The 21,153-nt window shown below is 43.8% G+C and overlaps 1 protein-coding gene and 1 long non-coding RNA gene across 5 annotated transcripts in view; one reads left to right on the forward strand and one right to left on the reverse strand.

Annotated features, from left to right (window-relative positions):
• The window catches only part of SMPX (small muscle protein X-linked), a 37,041-nt gene extending 17,272 nt beyond the window's left edge, over positions 1 to 19,769 (forward strand). Inside the window, exon 5 of one of the 3 annotated variants that reach the window (XM_066621661.1) lies at positions 19,460 to 19,769. The gene's annotated coding sequence lies outside the window, so the exon portion shown is untranslated. Of the gene's footprint in view, positions 1 to 9,917; positions 10,087 to 13,960; positions 14,066 to 19,459 lie in introns of those variants that run through there. The other 2 variants (XM_066621662.1, XM_066621663.1) reach the window with 2 other exon arrangements.
• LOC136645426 (uncharacterized) overlaps positions 1 to 21,153 on the reverse strand; it is a 38,998-nt gene that overhangs the window by 6,058 nt on the left and 11,787 nt on the right. The window contains exons 2-3 of one of the 2 annotated variants that reach the window (XR_010794132.1): positions 15,492 to 15,562; positions 3,170 to 3,257 (exon numbers count right to left, since the gene is read on the reverse strand). This is a non-coding gene — a long non-coding RNA (uncharacterized lncRNA). The remainder of the gene's footprint in view (positions 1 to 3,169; positions 3,258 to 15,491; positions 15,563 to 21,153) is intronic. The other variant, XR_010794133.1, reaches the window with a different exon arrangement.

A 21,153-nucleotide genomic window follows, 5' to 3' on the forward strand; every position in this document is an offset into this window, starting at 1 on the left:
TTGCTCTTGAAACACTTTTAAGAAATGTTATTCTCTGAGCATAGCTTTTTCCTTAGAATAATGAAGTGTTGTTATAGAATAATGAAGGTTGTCCTGGGCCACCTGAGGGGCTGAAAGACTGCCTGCTAGGTTGTGGGCATGGCTGCTTTGGGCTTGGGCAGTTACCTTAGGTCTCCAGCTGATGAATAATTACAATATGAGCAAAGCCACAGTCTCTACTTCACCATTAGATTCCATTTGGTGCCAAACCACCTATTCTCTGTATTGTTTGCATTTTTGTTATATCTTGTTTCTGCTTTCAACTCTGAAATAACAGCGAAGGCATATTGCAATATCTCTAGCAACATTCAAATTGGCATTTTAAAGCGACCATACAAAGAACCAGAGATTCTATCAGAAATTAGAAAAATTCATCACACTGAACTAGAAATGATGACCATCCAAGCAAGATCCATGCTCCAAGGGACTCACAATCTAAAATAGACACCAATAGGGAGACACCAAAGGAAGGGATTGGACAATGGGACCAGGGAAGGGTGGGAAGCATATGCAATTATTTCATGTCCATGAACTTATGGTTATGTTGAACTAAGGTAGAGGGACTTGGGAGTAGCACCAAAGGCTTGACAGGAAAGGTGGGTTGTGAGGAGTATTTTGAGCAAAGTAAGAGAAGAACAGCCCGCAGTGTTCCACGAGGCAGTTCCAAGCATAACGGTCAGCAAGGGAGAAAAGTCAGAGTTGTTTGAGGAAGCAGGAGACCTTTGGGTGATTGAGGGTGTTGGGGCTGGAAGAACAAGGATCACAAGCAGGAGTATAGTGGAGTATGAGGGATAAAACGGACAGAGGGGCAAGGCCATGGAGGGCTCTGAAGGTGAGGAGCTTGACCTGGATCTAGAAGCAGACAGGTACCCAATGAAGGGATTTAAGGAGGAGTGTGATGGGGTCAGCCTTGGTGTGATGAGCAAGATGAGCAAGACTTAACAAGCAAAGTGTTGATGGAGCTGAAGCAACGCCAACAGAAGCCCAGTGAAGAGGTGGTTGCAGTAGTCAAGGACGGAGATGACCAGGGGCAGACTAGAATTTCTGCAGAGGAGTAGAGTTGAAGGGCTAGATGCTTGCCATACTGTGAAGGGAGAAACTATATGATCTGGCAGCAGACTGATTATGGGAAATGAAGAATACAGTGAATTTGTTTAAGTCATTTCTGCCCATCATTGCATCTATACAACAGGGATCAAATGTGTACACCTGTGGGTTGGGCAGAAATGTTTAACAACCTTCACATTCTTAAAGTGTCAGGTAGTGTCTGACAGTATCTGAATTAAGGATTGAATAAGAATCAAATTAGACCACATGTTGTAGAAACTTCTTTACATTGATAATGTTTTTAGGATGTATCTGGGACATTTTTTCTGGACTTGTATAAGAGGTTTTTCAGTATCTTCTGCCCATAACTCTAATAAGAAACTATTCAGTTTTCTGTGAAAATAAGCAAGTGCCCTGTTTCCACATGTAGCTGCATTTCTTTAGAAGCAAACAAATAGCAGCTTAGCTGTACCCCCTTCCCCCACAGTAGGTCATTGCTGTCTATCTGTTCCAGCAAATTCAGACACTGTTTAAACTGATTGTAGTGTACCCTGGTACACAGGAACAGAAATGTGCTAGCTCCTATAACTAGGGATGTCAGGATTTGGTATAGTTCTTAAGAGTGGTAGATCTGGATCAGGAAACTTGGGTTCAAGTCCTTGCTCCACTTGGGTTCAAGTCACCCTTGCTCCCTGGGTGACTGTCTCTCAACCTAACCCTTTTTCACGGCTTTGTTGTGAAGACAAAAGGAACCATGTACACTGCCCTGAGCACTGTGGAAGGAGGATAGCATGTAAATGTGTAATAACAACAATAGCAACCAATAATAATAATAATAATAATAATAATAATAATAATAAATAAATCTTGCAGCATGCAAGGATGTCATGTGATGGCTGAAACCTGATTGTGGCTTGTTTGTAGTGATAATGCAGAAAGAGCTCAGAAAGAGTTCATTTGTGAACACCTGCATTTGCAAAAAGCAAACTAACTCCTGCTCAACACCACCGTCATGTCTGTTTTTACTTCTGGACAAGAATTACACCCTTGCAACTATTCTTACTGCCATTGTCGCCATTGATGGTTAAATCCAAAATAATAATTGAGGCCAGAAAAGAATTTACATGAACATAGGGTGACCAAAGGGATGAGGAGGTCTCATCTTCTCTCTTCACCAAACAGACAGAAGCCCTGCCGCTGATGGACTGTGATCACCTAGCAAAGTCAACAGATGTAGCCACATTCATTATTGCTTCTCTGCTTTGGGAAAAGAAATATTAACCTTTCATTTGCTTGGGAAAGGCCTATGAACCGCTTGATAAGTAGTCAAAATAGGCCTGCAGCTCTTTGTGACATTCAGGCTTTAGTTATGTTCACATCTGCTGCCTTGGCGGAGACTTTGTTCCCAATGGTGATTACGCCTTGCCCCGTAGAACTATTTGTGCGGTGCAAACAATAGCAATGTCAGTAAGTGCACTTGGGGCAGGAAGGACGTACTCTTCCCAGTTTCCAGACAAACATAACAGGGAGAGAAGGGTTTGTCTACACCTGGATCTTTCAACACTTATAATCCTGGCCCCAAAAGAGTGACATTGGAAAGGGCTTTTACTATACACAGCGTGGCAGAAAAAGCATCTGTAACTGCAACTGAACTCCAGTTCCATGTGAAAAAAGAATATATAGCAACTGACATCACTTCAAACCACAAGCAGATCTTTTCTTTAAAATCAGAGTATTGACATTGCTTCTAATAGAGACATTATCTGCCACACACAAAGTAAAAACAAATAATTTAGACCACACACTCTTATCTGTGTTTAAAGACACACAAAAAAGAAAAATGCAGGTTACAAGATGAAAAATAGATCATTCATTCATTCATTCTTTTGAAGATGAGGTATTCATTTAGTCATTCATTTGAAGAATTTATATCCCACCTTTCTCCTGCACTCAGCAGCTCACAACATAAAACCACTACTAATTAAGTTAAAACAATACGAAAAACATTAAGAATAAAAACAATTTTATTAAATAAATTTATTTTACTGAATAAAAGTCTCTTGCAGTTCATATGACTACTCACTTGGAAGTATGTAATACCCATTGCATGCTGAGACTCTTCCAAGTAACACATACTGATTGGGCACAACTTGAACCGGCACATTTTATACCTGTGGGGTGATTCAAAGGAAATTTGCTCAGAAGTCAGTGGTTCTGACTTCAGCTCAACTTAGTTTCTGTTACTTGTGATTGGACGGCAGCTTTGCTCCTTGAAACTACAATCCTCTTTCTAAATGTGCATCTCCTTCATTCACATCTCTTTTGAAACAGCATATTCAGATGGCAACTGGAGAGTATGAATGGGCGGGAATTGGGGAGAATTGCAAAGTGACTGGATCCGAATGGTTGTCATTTCTCTGAAGTTCGGCTGGATCAGTGCATGAAAAAGCTGAATTTCAGCACACCTGGAGAAGTTTCTCTTCACTTATATGCATGTGGGATCTATTCAAATCAAACACCCTATGTGGGGTGCTATCGTGATCTTGCTCCCCTTCTCTATCCATGTTCATCATCCCCAACTGCTACATGCTACCTGTAGGTTCAAGGGCAGTATCCCTCTGACTACAGATTGCGAGGAATCTGTGGTGAAAGAGAGGTCTTCTCTCCTGCTTGTCAAGTTCCTCAAGGTACCTGGTGGGCCACTGTTGGAAACAAGATGCTGAATTAAATGGGCTGTTAACCTGATCCAACAGGATCTCTCTTTATAAATTGAGATTGAGACAATCACCAAGATGACCTAGAAAATCATCATGTTGAGTTTTTGTCTGTTTGATACAGAGAAATCTTTCTTTACATAAACAGCTGAATTCAGCTGCAGAAATAACAGCAATTTGCAACTGTAGTTGGCTCCTCAAGGAGGCACTCAAGTGCCAGTTATTAAATAAGGAATGAAAACTTCCTTGGAAGCAGTTTTTTAAAATTGGAATCTGTGTGTGCCCAGTACCTTTCGATGCGACTTTCATTAGGACTCTTGTTCAAATCCTGAAGCTGAAAACATTTTTGTGTTTCATTTACCAATAATGGCGTCAAATTATTTTGGCTCATATTTCAGTCCTTCTACGGAATTTGTATGCAGAAACTCATCTGCTCATTTTCTCATTTAAGTATCAGCGTAGAACAAATTATTCAACTCTCTTCTTGGGTTTGACCTTCTAGGTTTCCCTGACAACCAAAAACACATTTCCTTCCTAGGGTTTTTTTTGTCCCTCCCCCATTTTTAGTAATAATAATACTGTAAATTTCACAGTATGTTATCCAGCATGTTGCTTTGCTTGTAGTAATGGTTTGAAATGTCGGTGTAGGTAGATAGGTACAATTGAAAATGCCTTTTGACGTTAAATAATCATCATTTGGCAATAGAAGCCTGTGAATTGCTTAAGCAATAGCTTGCATCATGGTAACTGAACCACCATGGGACCAGGCTCCATACATCATTCCTGGAAATGAACAGCATCCATTTATGGTCTAATTCAAAAGACCAAATATATACATAACTGGTCAGTCCAGCTGTTGTGAAACAGCTTATGTTGCAATAATATCCATCTTCATTTTGCCATGCAGAACTTCTCTGTCCTTTGCAGTGTGTCAGGAGCTGCAGGGACTAAAGCCAGGATAGCTCAAGCCCTGTGGGCAGCAGTCTTATGTGATGAACTGTCAGAACTACTGACTGGAAGGCCATCCAGAGCAGTGTTTTCTCAGATTCAAAACTGACCCCCCCCCCCATCCACCCAGGCTAGCCATTGGCCCCTCCTAGAAAAGAAGGAAAAGGATTGATATCTCAGCTCCAAGCTCTGATAGCTGTTTCCAACCCAGCCCTGACAGCATGTGAAAACCTGAGTTGGAGTTTGGATAAAAGCCTTTATGGACAGAGCACTGAATCCTCATAGTATCCATCCTGTAAGAACACATGCAACCCAGCTCTATGCAAACGTGTTCAGAAAAAAATGAAATGAATGAAACTGCTGAAGACGAGACGTGATTGTGAGGAGCTCCAGAAGGATCTCTCCAAACTGGCAGAATGCATTTCAATGTAAGTAAGTGTAAAGTCATGCACATTGGGGCAAAAAATCAAAACTTCACATATAGACTAACGGGTTCTGAGCTGTCTGTGACAGATCAGGAGAGAGATCTTGGGATGGTGGTGGACGGGTCGATGAAAGTGTCGACCCAATGTGTGGCGCAGTAAAGAAGGCCAATTCTATGCTTGGGATCATTAGAAAAGGTATTGAGAACGAAACGGCTAATATTATAATGCCGTTGTACAAATCGATGGTAAGGCCACACTATGTCCTTTTGGAGATGTGGTGACCAGAACTGGACTCAATACTCCAGGTGGAGTATTGAGTCCAGTTCTGGTCACCACATCTCATAAATGACATAGTGGAAATGGAAAAGGTGCAAAAGAGAACGACTAAGATGATTACTAGGCTGGGGCACCTTCCTTATGAGGAAAGGCTACGGCGTTTGGGCCTCTTCAGCCTAGAAAAGAGACGCCTGAGGGGGGGGCATGACTGAGACATACAAAATTATGCAGGGGATGGACAGAGTGGATAGGGAGATGCTCTTTACACTCTCACATAATACCAGAACCAGGGGACATCCACTAAAATTGAGTGTTGGGCGGGTTAGGACAGACAAAAGAAAATATTTCTTTACTCAGCGTGTGGTCGGTCTGTGGAACTCCTTGCCACATGATGTAGTGACTGCATCTGGCCTGGATGCCTTTAAAAGGGGATTGGACACGTTTCTGGAGTTAAAATCCGTTATGGGTTACAAGCCATGATGTGTATTTGTAACCTCCTGATTTTAGAAATGGGCTATGTCAGAATGCCAGTGCAAGGGAGGGCACAAGGATGCAGGTGTCCTGTTATCTGGTGTGCTCCCTGGGGTGTTTGGTGGGCTGCTGTGAGATACAGGAAGTTGGACTAGATGGGCCTATGGCCTGATCCAGTGGGGCTGTTCTTATGTTCTTATGCAGCTACGGGATCCACGTATACAGGGGTCACACGTACACAGTTAAAATTCGTCCATATACAAATGAATCAACTGTGATTTCTGCAAGCTGTATGAGGGCTGAGTTTCTTGTAAGAAACTATTTAAGCCATTTCTGCCCAACGTTACATATACGCAACAGGAACCAAATGTGTACACTTTTGGGCTGGGCAAAAATGGGTTAAACACTTTCCTAAGGTGACGTATTTGAGGGCCAAACTAGACGAGATGTAAGAGTGTACCCTCCCTCCACCCACTTCCTTTGTCCCTTATTTAATGTGAACCTCCTGTAGCTGATTTTTGAAACAGAAAAAGAAATGTTTGGGGTTCCAGTGGCGTAATTTCTAAGTCACACGTAACCTCCTAGTTTGGTGCCGATTATCAGCTATAGATAGGCATTCTACTCATCTGTCTGTAAGTTGACTCCTTCCATTGTTGTAACTCATACTGGAAAGCTAGAAACGGAGGCACCCCAAGGTCAATCCATCTTAAAGTAGGACTTTCAGAAGAATCACCTGCCAGCAACCCAATAGCCATCTTGCCCTGTGTTTATTGATATAGCACATCCCATAATTGGCACTGGGAAACCAGCATGGTTTCAACATGGAAATGTACCTTTATTCTGAAGTGATGTGAGAGGTGACATACTCATCAGCACTTCGCAGAAGATAATCCAGACCATGAAGAGCAGGGCACTGAATTGTTGATCTCCCAACTTAGGGTGCAATCCTAACCAATATTCCAGCACTGACCTAGCTGCAGTGCATCCCCAAGGTAAGGTAACAAACATGCCCTTACCTTGAGGAGGCCCCCTTGACAGCCTCCCACTGCAGGATGCAGTGCACGCTACATTGGCACTGCTATGTCAGTGCTAGAAAGTTGGTTAGGATTGCACTCTTAGTAGCATTAGAACAATTTCTGGAATCCTGTAGACAACTGTGTAGGGCATTGGAAAGGTTAGTTTGCAAGAGGAGGAGGTCAGGATTATTTTGAAGTTAGAAACTGTTGAGATGCATTCATGCATTTACTCCTTAAGAGTGCCTTCATTTTCATAGAACCCTTAATGGAGCTCTTTGTACTGAAAAGCAAGAGCTGAGATACACAGTATCCTTTTTGTAGTTAGCTGTTGTTATTTCTGAGTTTTGACAGTTCTTACGATTTGCACTGAGATTAAAATAAAAGATAAACACTCAAGAAGAAATCTTGAAAGTCTTTTCCTACAAGAGAGCTCATAAGATTTTCAGCATGACAGCACTGACAGACAGACTGTGATTTAGGTCAAGAAAAAGCAGCCATTAGTAGAGTGTTCTCACTTGTAACACCAAGCCATAGGCAGCATCAGTGGAGGGGGTAGAGCCCACCCAGACAATATTCATTTACTTAATGCATTTTTACCCCATGGTTCTTGCCTGGGGCAATTCAAGCTGGTTACAATCAATTAAGTGGCCCGTTGCCCCCCAACTACTCCTTATTCTTATACTTGAAGGAAATGAAGTATTCACATTGATAACTTTTCTTTATTATAATCAGCCTCTCTCTAGTAAAAGAATCATTCTATCTACAGTAGCTATCTGTGCAGCTCTCTATAAAGTAGTTCCCTATGGGCTTGTGTTGTTTATGTTTAGGATGGCAGCGTTAATGAGAAAGATACCGTCATTTTTCTTCCAGAAATCGAAATATGTCCCACATAAATATGCAATATGTGAGGAAAAGAAATCCCCCCAATACAGTTTCCCCCGCTGCCACTGGTCCCAAAAAGCTTCCCTGTATAATCAGGGAGGAAATCCTTACATCTTCTAGCACATTAATTCCAAAAATCAAAGCTCCCTATGAGGCACATGTCATGATCTATATCAATTGAATATCAAAGACAGAAATGAACCATTAAGAATAGAAAAAAAATATTCCTGCTTCGTTCATAGTTTTGGTAGTGTACTGCTTACAAGAAATTTCAGAAGAAGCTGTGATCTCAGTGTGAGTTAGTTGTGAGCTAACTCATTTAGGGCCTAATCCTATCCAGTGTTCTAGCACTGATGCAGCCACAATGCAGCCCTGAGGTAAGGGAATAAATGTTCCCTTATGTAATGTCCATGGCTGGTGAGAGTCCCATCCCCTGGGGGGTCAGTGGCTATGGGGGGGGGGTTTATCCTGACTGCTGGCAGAGAAGCTTGGTGAACAGAAAGACGTGAAAGTGGTTGGGGCCTCCCCCAGGGGGATCTGGTCAGCCCGGGGTCTGCTGGTGCTGCCTCCAGGACAGTTGGGCAGGCCCGGGGGGGGACAGGCCCCCTTCCCTGACTGCGGTAGCCGGGCCTGTGCACAGCCTGGAGGGTTCTGGTTCTGGGTGCTCCCAGCCCGGTTCCCAATACCCAGAACTGGGGTCCCTACGACCTCATTCAGGTAAGGGAAGGGCTGCTTAAGAACAGGGCTATTGCCCTGTATGGTCACCAGTGCTGTAGCTGCCGAGAGAGTAGTGACCTTACCCAATGGCTGCTTGCAGCTGCTTCTCCCGGGCAGGGCCAGCGGAAGTCCCACCCAGCACCCCACAGACAGCAGCCGGGGTGAGGTAAGTCCCTGCACCTGCCAAGGGCAGGTGGCCCCACTACATGTTATCTTAAGAAGACCACTGTGACTCCCATTCCCCACTGCATGATGTAGCACATGCACCGTTGGCATGGTTGCGTCAGCGCTGGAAAGTTGGATTGGATTGGGCCTTTAGAAGGGGATTTATAAGAAATCTATATTATGGTGTTTCAGTTAACTTTCAGAATCTCAGACCATTTATGGAATTTATGGGAATATGTAAGCATTGCATTGTGATCATACCAAGACCACAGTTAGTGGAATTTCTGCAGAAATAAGTGGGACCTACTTCCATGAAGTAGACATTCCTGCTTCCAAGAAATATTAGAAGTGTGCAGAGACGGGGTCTTCTGTGTCAAAGTCAACACCATAATGAAAAAGGACAGCTTCAGAATGTGTGTTACCTTAATGAATGGATTCTTGTATCTTTTCTTTTCAGGAGTTCCATTATTCACATGCTGTTTAAGATTTTCTGGCATGAGTAAGCTTCTGGGGTCTTATGCTGGTGGGTTTATGCTGGTGGGTTTTAGGACACGTCGACATGAGGATTTTATTTTTGGATGTGTTCAGTTCACTGCAGCCAATCTCTGAAAGTCATGTAGAGCTTGAGCTCCATCTGTGCTGTTCCCCACCATCTGCAGAGCAGGCTATATTGTCTACTACATGTTCCAAGGAATGATGTCACCACATAATTCTTCTGGGTTACTTTATAAGCTGTAGACCAATGGGCACTTTGTTCCAGCATAGTTATGACACAGCTGTCCAATGTCAGTAGTGAGTTCCATCACCAAGTCTGAATGCATGTGGCGGTTGAGGCTAGAATCAAGACTGGAAGGCAAGAGGGCAAAAGGGAGAAAGGCTAATGGTTTAACCTGAGAGCACTGGAGCACTTCAGCTAGTTTGCTAAATATGTTGTCAGAATCTTCAGGGCTGAGCTGGACTGACTCAGCTAGGAAGGAATATAGACTTGGACCAGAGAGAAGGGGGCACATTCAACCTCTGCCAGTCTTTTCCAGTTGGCTAGCACTATTGGTCCTGTACCCTAAGAGCCCTGGCTGTATTCCTGCAGGACAGTCAGCGCCTGTGATACATTGTTCTGTTTTTAATCTTTTTCCTAATCATTCTGGAGGAACTTTTACCTTTTTTGCTTGATGCTACATTTCACAGCTCATCCTTGTCCTGGTTTTTATGTAACACAGGAGAGGGTAGTTTTGCAGCAGCAACAATGTCTTTCCCTCGTCAGCACTGGTCTACATACTTCTGTTGCTTAGAAACAGTCGGGACCAAAAAGAAAGCTGGAGGATTCATAATTGCAAGTGCTTTGTGGCGGCTTTAGAAATGGAACACCCTGAACCCGTCTAAAATTTCAACTGCTCAGAAAACATCATCTTTGTATTTGCACAGTCTAGTTCAACACTGCATACAAAATTAAAAATTGTATTAGCAACCAGTGATTGTTGATCTGTAAGAACAGATATGAGCCCAGAGATTCTACTGAACATTCATTCAAATTTATTTTTTTAATAAGCATGACATCACTTATGGCTTTTCCCCCTTTTCTTTGTTTACTCACTTTGACTGCTGCCTCCAGTTCCTATAGAGGCAATAAGTATTACAGTAATTTAGACTGGAACATGGTCTCACCTGACCCTGCTGGCTGAAAAGAAGCAACTATGCTATGGCATAATACCAGCTGATTCAGTGGTTGAGCCCAATCCTGAGCTCTTCAGCTATGGCTGTATGAGTGTACCACTGGTATTGGGTGTCACAAATGTGCTGTAAAGCATGCCCCCAACACCCTGCGCTAAGTCAGCACCTGCCCAGTACAAGTTGGTGCTGTGCCCAGTGCCGGCTGGAGGCTGGCTGGAGCTAGGTAAGAGCTCTGGATGGCAGTGAGGGCCTCAGAGGTGGGAGGAGGCATTCTGCAGTGAGGGGAGGGTGGATTGGGGGAAGAACCCCAGAGAGCTCTGCCAGATCCTGAACTCTGTGTTGGGTTAGAAGCTCCAACGTGGAGTCTCTCAAGCCTGTGCCAGCAAAATAGCAGACCAGACTCAAGAGGTCCCATTGCAGGGCTTTGGGCTTCCCCCAAGGAGACTTCTGGCAGCTGCTGCGGGGCCGCAGGATACAGCAGTGGCCACTTTGGGGCTGCTGCACCCAGTGTCGGTGCTGCCTTTAGAATTGGGCTGCCCAGTCAGAGAAAAAAGGAAGTTCATTTCAGAACAGGACAGAATTTATAGACATCATTGAAAAGAAGTGAGATAGTTTTAAATCCACTTGAAATAAGACAGAGGGCATCCCACCCCATTCCACTTCAAGCAGTGAACAAAGTAAAGCACCCTACCCTAAAATTCAGCTTTACCCCTCCAAACAGGAAAATAATATACTAGCCTCCTAAGCAGAAATGGTTGTAGTCTTGAATGAGTGGTCTTTAGGTCAATACTAAAAACGCATGGCAGGCTTGCAGCCTCAAATTAGGCAAATTCTAAGAGACAAACTAGATATGGCCCTAAATGCATATGTTACATTTGCATTGTTGTTGCTGTTTTAAGAAAATAACATGAGACAAAATGGCGCAATAGAGAACTTACCACTTTGCACCTACTCCACCCCCCCAGCTATTTTTAATGGCAATTCCACTGGCTTTCACTGGAATCTTTTTCCCCATTAGAGATAGCATGAAGGGTGGTGATCATCAGGACTGGAAACAGAGTACAGTAATAAAATCCCCCTGCCCTTCCTGTTGCTCTTTCAGGGCATTTGTTACCAGTCTCCATGCTCTTTCCTGCAAAGAGAACACAAAGCATGACTTATGTATTTACGGCCATGTCTGCTTCAACTCTAAGTACCACCCAAGGCTTCTTCTCAGAATTCAGCAAACTAACTTCCCTTCCTGGATATGGCCTAAAATACTTACGTTTTTAATGATCTTTTGTGTCCTGATTCATAATGTTGAATTTTTCATGTAAGTACTATCTACAGCCTCTACAGATTTCCCTTCTTTCTTGAAATGCTTCATTAGCTTGCCTTTATTTGAATGCTCAGAGAACAATAGGATTCTCTGTTTCTAAAGAAAACGTTCTTTTCACATTTTGTTTCCCTTCCTCAGAACTCGTATCCTTCTCTTTTGCACACTTCCTGAAACGGTCCCATAATGGACTGATCTGCAAGTTGCTATCAGGCACTACACATACAGAAGCACTAAATCTTGCTTGATACCCAGAGGGGCTTGAACAGTATAATTATGCAGCCACTCAAAACTCAGTCTTTCTCCAAACTGTATAAAGGCCAACGGCCCCTTTTTGTAAAAAAAAAAAAAAAAAATTTTAATGGGGTCATATATAATAACTGGGACAGTGGTGAGCAGTGTGTCTATAAATGGGTTCAGCTGAGGAGTAAACATCACATGGTCTCTGCTTAGATTCCTATTGAGTGGGAAACATTTCATGCATTTCTGGGCACATGGCACACCATTACTTCTGGTCTGCTAGAAATATCTAAAGAGCCTGAGCTCTAACCTATTGCCAATCATGTCACTGTATGTGGAGGCCATGAGTTAGGTCGCAAAGCAAAGTGTTTAAAAGTAGCATCATAAAGAGCACAGCAACAACCTGAACAAGTGGGATGCCTACAAAATGTTGCATTTGAACCTCCAAACCCTTGTGGAAGGCATCCCTTCAGTTCCTTTTCTTTAAGGAAGAGGCTGGAGGAGAGAAGGAGGGAGAAAATTTTGTCTGTCTGTCTATCTGTCTTTGAAGTGTGGGTTGTAAAAAAATGGGGGCACATATAATAACTGGGACAGTGAGTGGTCTCTTTTCTTTAAGGAAGAGGCTGGAGGGGAGAAGGAGGGAGAAAATTTTGTAAGCCTTTGAAGTGTGGGTTGATGGGGAGAAGGCTGAAACTGTGCTGAACTGAAGGGGTAGCCTACCTGTGATGCCCACGCCAAGCATAGCTTCATTTTCCTCACCTTACTTGGTGTTGGAGAGGCAATGTGGGTCACATTGCTCTGTCCTCCACCTCCCTTCCTTGCAGGCAAGGCAGACAAAGCTGCCTGAACTTGCAGCCAACCTCCAGCAGCCTTCCAAAGCAGAATTTTGTCTCTGCCTTCCCTTTGCTCATGACTTCATTTCTTTCCTTGCTCTTTGAATGCTTGTTTTTTAAAGGGACAGAGTGTACACATTCCTCCTGCTCACCAACTGAAAGCAGATGGAATGCAGTAACAGAACAGAGTGAGCCACACATACACAGTAATTCTCTACCATTTTGTGGGGGTAAGTTTTGTCATGGTGGTGGTGGTGGTGTTAATTTTTAAAGAAAAAAATCTCAAAGCACAAGAGTCTGGCAAGTACATAAAAATCTCCATCTTCCTTCTGGGTGGTCCTATTTTTGGCAACAAAATGAGTGACATGCTTCAGGGAAAGTTTGCTGTTAATATATATGTTGCCATTCCCTTTGTGTATTTAAATGATGCCAGTTAACTTCATGAAGAGCTATGCATGTAGCCAGTCAGCCATCTAAACTCTTATTTGGCTTTTGCTCCGTGTTTCTAGTGTTGGCAGTCTCATTATGCATGGATCCTGAAATGTGACAGACAAGATTTCAGCCCAAATTCAGATTTAGATATTCTTAAAAAAACAAAGAGACAAAAAACCCCCACTGTTCATCAAATACCTATTCCAAAGTTTAAAAAAGGTAGGTTTCAGCACTAACCAGACAATGCTGCCCTGTTTAGAATGATCTTGTTTTCTTTTAAAGCTGCTGCTAGCTAATTAATCTACTTGGCATGGCAGGAGAGGTCATACTTTCCTAAAAGCTGAAAGAGTTGTATGTCATGACAGATTTCTGGGCTGGGATACCCACCACAACAGAATGCATCAGAGATTTGTGGAGCATCAGAAAATGACCATGAATAGCACTGCAGGAGATATAAATCCAGTAATCAGTCATTTCGGTAACATTTACAAAGTTCTCCAATTCCCACAAGTCAATAACAAAACTCTTATTGATGAAAGGAATGAGCCAAGCAGAAATTTAAAAAGGACCCCACAATTACAGCGAGATTACACAGGGCATAGTAGCAGTTGATTAGAGAGTTGTCAGAGAATGGAAATGACTGTTTCTGGGAGAATGGCTGCAGCCTTGACATGGGTATCTAACATGCCAAGGTTATTGATGTGCCATTCGGCATACTATGCCTTCAGTTCCCAGCCTTTCATTGATCTCTGTCAGAGCTTCAATTTTACAGCTGTTGGAGCCCAGAATTGGTGAAGTGAGGCAACGCAAAAGGGAATGTTGCTGAAGTGGGTAACGAGACCAGGATTAACCAAGGATGGTCAGTTTGGAAATGGGCCTTAATAAGCATCAACGCAAAGATTATCCAGTGTATGCCAGTTCACTAAAGATCAACAGGATCACAGCATTCAGCAACATTAAAATCAATAAAAAGTAAAGAATGATCGTTCATTGCAATTGTTTCTGTTTGGACCAAGCAGTGGTGTTGCTAGGGGGTGTGGGGGCTGAAGGCCGCACTGGGTGACATGCACAGGGGAGATGACACCACTACTGACCAAAATTTCTAAAATAATGGTATTTTAGAATAATGCCATCATGTTATATATCAATCGATGCATAATTTCACGCAGAATGCATTGAACTACCTCTGTTCTAGCAAAAGTTATAGCTAGAAAATCAGTAGGGCAATGGTACATCATCATGCCCACCGACCGGGCATTGCCCCACCCACTTCATGGGACGATGTCCATCATGGGGGTGACGTGCTAGCCTCCTGCACTGGGTGATGCAAACCTTAGTGACACCACTGGGACCAAGTGCAATTTGGAGTCATGAACAATTTACTAATTCAAGATTACATCATACCAACTAAAGTTACAACAGTGTTAGCAGGATTACATTTACGCTATTGACATTGTCTGCAATCCATCAAATTCTCGGATCAACAGAGCCATCTTTAGAGACTCAGCCATATTTAGATGAGTAGGATTGGAGAGTCCCAATTTACACTTGACCTCAGGAAGCATTTTTCAAAGACTGGATGTGCTTATTCATTATTCAACTGCATATAACTACTGCAAGCGATACGGTGTGTGGTGTTCAAATTACTCTGCAGGCAGGGTGATCGTGACTCTAGTGTAAGAGGCATAGTCTGAACCTTCACAATCCATCATGAAAATCTCTTGCCCAGGACTCAATTAAATTCATAGGGATTGCTCATGACATCATCAGGTGCTTATTCTTATTGCACAATTCTCGTGCATTGCAAAATGGCTTGTGAAGGAGAGGTTCCTTGTGGATGAAGCCTCGTGCAGGAGGCAAAAAAAGATTAGAGGTGAAGAAAAAGCAAAATAACCTAGGTAAATATTCTAATATTTGCTCTCCCTTAATGTAAAAGCTTTCATGCAGCCCAATCCTATACGTGTTTTTGAGAAGTGTTTATATTCAATAGGGTACAGTGCTGTACTTTGTCATACTGTCACGTTTGAATCACATCCCCTATATTGTAATTTAGCCATCTCCTCCAAAATTTGAGTTTGCAAACCTTAGATTTGTGGTCTCCAGCAACGCAAATTCGATCATAATTTGTTAAATCTTTTAAAATCAAAGAATGCAGCTTTAAACTAGCAAGATTTATTAGGGGGCAGGAGCTGGACTTGCTATTCAGAGGGGAAGTTGGCCTAGAACTCATTTAAATAAATAAATAAATACTTCTCATTCTTTGCACAGCATTCCTATATCTAAGACTTTAAATTGCCACTCACCCAAAACCCTGAGTTCAAAAAGAGGCTGCAGGTGATCTACAAGAAGATGAGGTCCAGATGATGGTGTTATTCTAGGATAGAAACCAAGTAGATTACACAGCAGTATGGAATGCTATAATTGTTAATTAGGGTAGCAAGGCAGATAAAGAACTTGTAATGAAGCTCTTAGGGCCTGATCCAGAGCCTGGCTCACTGGCGCACACTGTCGCAAACATGCCATAAGGCACATTTACTGTGGGCCCAGCACTGGAGCTAGCCCAGCGCAAGCTCATGCTGGGCCAGTTCCAGCGCAGAGCCCACATTCCACAACCTGGTGCTCACCCAGATCACCGGGCGGAGGAGAGGTGAGTGGGGGCCTGGGGGGAGGCATTCCAGGGTGGGAAGAGGGCAAGGAGCAGGGTGGGAGGGGGTAGGACCGGCAGAGCTCAGCCCCACCAGATCTGGAGCCCTGAGTTGGGCCACCGGGCCTGACAGAGGACTCCCTGATTCTGTGCCAGTGCAAGAGCAGCGGCAGAAATGAGTAGCCCCATTGTGGGCCTATTTCCCTTATCTGGGGGAAGGGGACGAAAGTTCCCCTAAGGAGCCGCCAGTGGCTGCCCGGTGTGCTCAAGATGCTGCGGCAGCCATATTTGGCACCATGGCAGTCCCACGTGCTGGGCAGCTTAGAATTGGGCTGTAAGACCATACCTTTAACTAGTGGGAATTTCAATGTAACCCATTTTTTCTTTTATAGGGTAGACCTTTCTTGTATTTACAGGAGATTACACACTCACTCACTCAGAATAACTATCTGGAAGTTGAGCAGCGTAGACAGTGGGACAGTATGAATAGTGTCTGTTTACTTCTATGGTTCCCAAACCTTTTCAACCAGTGGCTCCCTTGACCTACTGGGCCATTGGCCATGGCTCCCCATTAGGGCTACAATCCTACATATTGCATAGGGCAGTGGGCTTTTTGTAAGGATTCCACGACTCCCCTGGTTGGTTTCTGTGGCTCCACAAGGAGCCACATCTCACAGTTTGAGAATAACTAGTTACTTGATTAAGGTTCTTGATTCATCCCTAGCACTCTGACTTGAGCCTGTGAAACAACAAGAATTGCAACTTAAATCCTAACATTTATGCATATATTCATGCAAGAGTCATGGACTCTTCGCTCACAACAGGAGAGGAAACTGAGCGCTTTCCACATGCGCTGCCTCCGACGCATCCTCGGCATCACCTGGCAGGACAAAGTTCCAAACAACACAGTCCTGGAACGTGCTGGAATCCCTAGCATGTATTCACTGCTGAAACAGAGACGCCTGCGTTGGCTTGGTCATGTCGTGAGAATGGATGATGGCCGGATCCCAAAGGATCTCCTCTATGGAGAACTCGTGCAAGGAAAGCGCCCTACAGGTAGACTACAGCTGCGATACAAGGACATCTGCAAGAGGGATCTGAAGGCCTTAGGGATGGACCTCAAACCCTGGCCTCTGAGCAGCCCGCTTGGAGGCAGGCTGTGCAGCATGACCTTTCCCAGTTTGAAGAGACACTTGGCCAACAGTCTGAGGCAAAGAGGTAAAGAAGGAAGGCCCATAGCCAGGGAGACAGACTGCACTTGCTCCTGGTGTGGAAGGGATTGTCACTCCCGGATTGGCCTTTTCAGCCACACTAGACGCTGTGCCAGAACCACATTTCAGAGCGCGATACCATAGTCTTTCGAGACTGAAGGTTGCCAATACAAATACAAAATGCATATATTTATACTGCGTGTGCATGCTTGTGTAAAATGGCATTCTACACTGACATCTTTGTTATCAAAATAATGTACCAGCTGTGAAGTACATCATGTTCTTAACAGCAGCAGTACAGTAGCAAGCTAGCAGGAGCTGTGCACTTAAAACTGAGGACAAGGTTTGGTCTTACTGTTATTGGTGTCATTTCATCCACCCACATCTGCACAGCTCGCACTTCTCCATATTCAGCTATGCTCATAACATATGCTTAGGATATGCTTAGGAGAGGAACAGCTAAAGTACATTTCCGAATGAAACTGCAGGGAGAATTTGTGTAGGCAGAGTGTAATTATTCAGATTGGAATGAAGTACCTTTGTGTACTCAGAATCCCTCAAGCAAACTGCAGAAGTTTAATAGAATGCTTTTTTTTTAAGTCTCCCTCGCGTGTATAGCAACCTTGAAACATAAGAGATACAAGAGACTGAGGACTACATCCCTGATCCACCAGGCCTCTTTCTATGGAAGCTTTATATGGAAGTACATGGCAGAATAGCTCCCATTATCAGCTACTCAAAGCAGAAATGTTTCATTCATTGCCAAAGCAGATCTTCCTTTGCACTTCTCATTGGGCCAATGTGAATCAGTGCAATCCGAAAGATGCAGCTTGAGAGCAATGGCCATTTGTAAATCATGTTGAGAGGCAAGAAGAATAGGGCAGGCCTGCACAACTGTGACTGGCCATGTATCAGGAATTTGACAAGTATTGGCGTTTTGCTGTCCCCAACCAGCAGCAAAAGAAGAGGTGACACAAGCCCCTGATGAGTTGGGTCATTTGGTTTGGTGGGTCACAGGCTATGCAGGGGTAGGGTAGGGCACAGGCTTGGTTTTTCCAACCTCTGCAGTATGGTGGGGCTAAGGGAAGGATAGTCCAAACAGATGAAGAGATTGACTCAGAAATGAGCACGAGAGATACTAACATCAACAGGAAAGTACAACTGAGTGTGGAAGAAGGTCTTTCCCTTGGATGGATAACGAGAGTGGGCAAAAGAAGCAGACCCCAGCCACCTCGGCACACACAGTTTTTGAACAGGTCGGATACCAGAAGTGAGTCAGGTGCCTGAAGGAGGGTGAGGAAGTAAGCCAGAGGAAAGAGGAATTCAACTCCCTTCCCCAACATACTCCTTGTCATGTAAATGTAGACATTGTGTTAAATGTGAACTCCCCATCCATCCGCCCAATGTCACATTTGGCCCTCACAGTCTCACTGCAGGCTAAATATTGAAAGAATAAGGGTGCAATTCTGGAAATGAGTTGGGCCGGTGCAAGTCCCTTGCGGCAGCCTAGGAAGGTGGCAAACGTACTGTAAGACACGTTTGCGACTCCTCAGGAGGAAGCCACATCGGTGTACGGAGATGCGCCAACACAAGAAGGCTGAATCCAACCTCCGTGGTGGCTTCCTTACCGAGGCTTGTGTCGGCCCAGTGGGACCAATGCAAGCAGAAAAGGTAGATGGGGGGAGGTGTTCCTGGCCAGGGGGAGGGTGGGTGGGAGTGGCCCCGGGAGCGGGGCAGGGAGCGGGAGGTGGGGCTGGGATCTGGCAGTTATGCTAGATCCCAACCCTCATTCCTCGGGAGAATGGAGCAGCTTCAAGTTGCTCTGCTCTCTTTGGACCTGTGCCACCTCAAGAAGTGGCGCAAGTCCGAGGAGACCCATAGGGGCCAGCAGCCCTTATCTGGAGGTAAGAGGAAATATTTCCCCTTGCCTCTGGCTGAGCCACTTATGGGCACTATCCTGCGCTGGATACAGCGCAGGATAGGATTGTGCCCTAAGTCGTATTAGTCCCGCAAAGCCATTTAGCCAAATAGCTCATTGACCTGATCCAGAGATAGGCATGCACCAGCAGACCATGCCTACGATTGGTAACACTGTGTGCAGGGTGTGATGACACCTATTCCCATTTACCTCCAGAGAGGTGAAGCTTCGGATCCACAGTAACATCATATGTCTTGTTTGGATGGTCCATGTATAACAAGATTCGTTTTGATTTCAGACACATATCTAAAACCACAATTTCCATCGCTCAGGAGGATCTAGGGCAGATTTGGTGACTGTTGGCAAAATTAATGCTTGAGCATTAATGTGAATCATGATTTTTGTCTCTGTGCATAAGAGTACTTTATGTTGCCATTTGGAATTTCCCCATATTTTCTCAAATATGCAAATGAAACTTATTTGAATTTTCTTTTGCAGGTCTGCCACGACCACATATGGAAAAGCAACATGGATTGAAGGAAGATCTTTGAAATAGTTTATATATTTATATGAAGACTGTGAACACCCTAAGTACATTATAGTACATTAAAGTACATTAAAGTACATTTAGAAAAAAAAACAACCTTTGTACATTTATGTCAAGTTTCTTATCTATCTGGCTTAATATGGATGACATCACAGCAGAGAAGCATATATGTACATATCCAGGAAGTGAGTTTGAGCATGTAATAGAGAACATTTAGTAAAATTTTAAAATAGAATTGAAATAAATGATTTTTTCAGAAAAGTATTCATTTTTTTCATTTGCTAATGATAATGCCATAGCATGTTAATGTCATAGCAATGCAATACATACATGGAGTTAACATATACAATGGTGTTTTCCAGCCAATGTGAAGCCTTGCAAGTCCCACTGAGTTCAACAGGAGAATTATGGTTAATAACGCAATCCTATACATGTCTACTCAGAAGTACATCCCAATGCATTCAGTAGGTCTTATTCTCAGAAAGTGTTCTAGCTGGGCAGCCCAATTCTGAGCTGCTCAGAGTGTGGGGCTGCTGTGGTGCCAAAAATGGCTGCCATGGCATCCAACATGCAACTAGGCAGCCACCAGCAGCTCCTCGGGAGAAGGGGACATTTGTCCCCTTCCCCTGGATCAGGAAAGTAGTCCTGCAATGGGCTATCCGATTCTGCAGCAACCCTTGGGCTGGTGCAGAATCAAAGAGCTCCGTGTTTGGCCACGTGGCCTGACATGAAGCTCAGGATCCAGTGCAGCTGAGTTCCACAGTCCCCGCTCCACCCTCCCCGCTCCCTCCCACTGCCACACATTCTCCTTGCCCTCTGCCTGCCTCCCCACAGTGCCTCCTTCCTGCCTTCCACCCGACCTGGAACGCCTCCTCCCCATCTCCCTCCATGCCCCCACCTACCTCTCTGCTATCCGGCGGTTTGGACAACTGCTGAGCGACGGAACACTGGCTATCCCCCTGCACCAAGCCCTGCAATCATGTCGTGTGGCACATTTGCAACAGTGCACACCTGGGGTGAGCTGGTGTGCACTGCATAGGATTGGGCACTAAATCTCTCCTATTGAGCTGATGTAATTGAATAAACATAATCTTGTGAAAACTCCATTTGAGTTATATGCTACCCAGGCATTAGTTTCATTCAATTTTCTTTTCGTTTTATACAAGGAAATGTTAATATTGTATTCCCAAATGTATTCCCATTTTTCAGAAGATTCCAACTCCCCAAAATCTGGGCTCACATAGCCCTTAAATTATGAACATGAGAGAGCAAATTAATGCATTATAAATCTTTGATTCCATATCTCTAGCTGCATTTTTTCACTTACTGTTAAGTCATGCATTTGAAAACTTCTGTCTTTAATTTTATTTATATAAAATCTCAATAGTAAAAATTTGAACCAGGGTGGGTTTTGTTTATTGGATTCCTCATTTGGATTTTGGTGTTTTCATAAGAGAATTCAAGATCTTTTAAATATCTGTATAATATGAAACTTCCCCATTTTGGAAACTCATCCATTTTGGATTCATGTGGCTATTCTGCTGTTGCATACCTATTCATCCATGCATCTTCTTTTTTTAATGCTCAAGGTTACGTAGGATAAATGGAAGTATGCTGTTCCCTTTAGCTAGGTTTGGCCTAGCAA

The sequence above is a fragment of the Tiliqua scincoides genome, chromosome 3 (assembly GCF_035046505.1).
Source record: "Tiliqua scincoides isolate rTilSci1 chromosome 3, rTilSci1.hap2, whole genome shotgun sequence".
NCBI lineage: Eukaryota > Metazoa > Chordata > Lepidosauria > Squamata > Scincidae > Tiliqua > Tiliqua scincoides.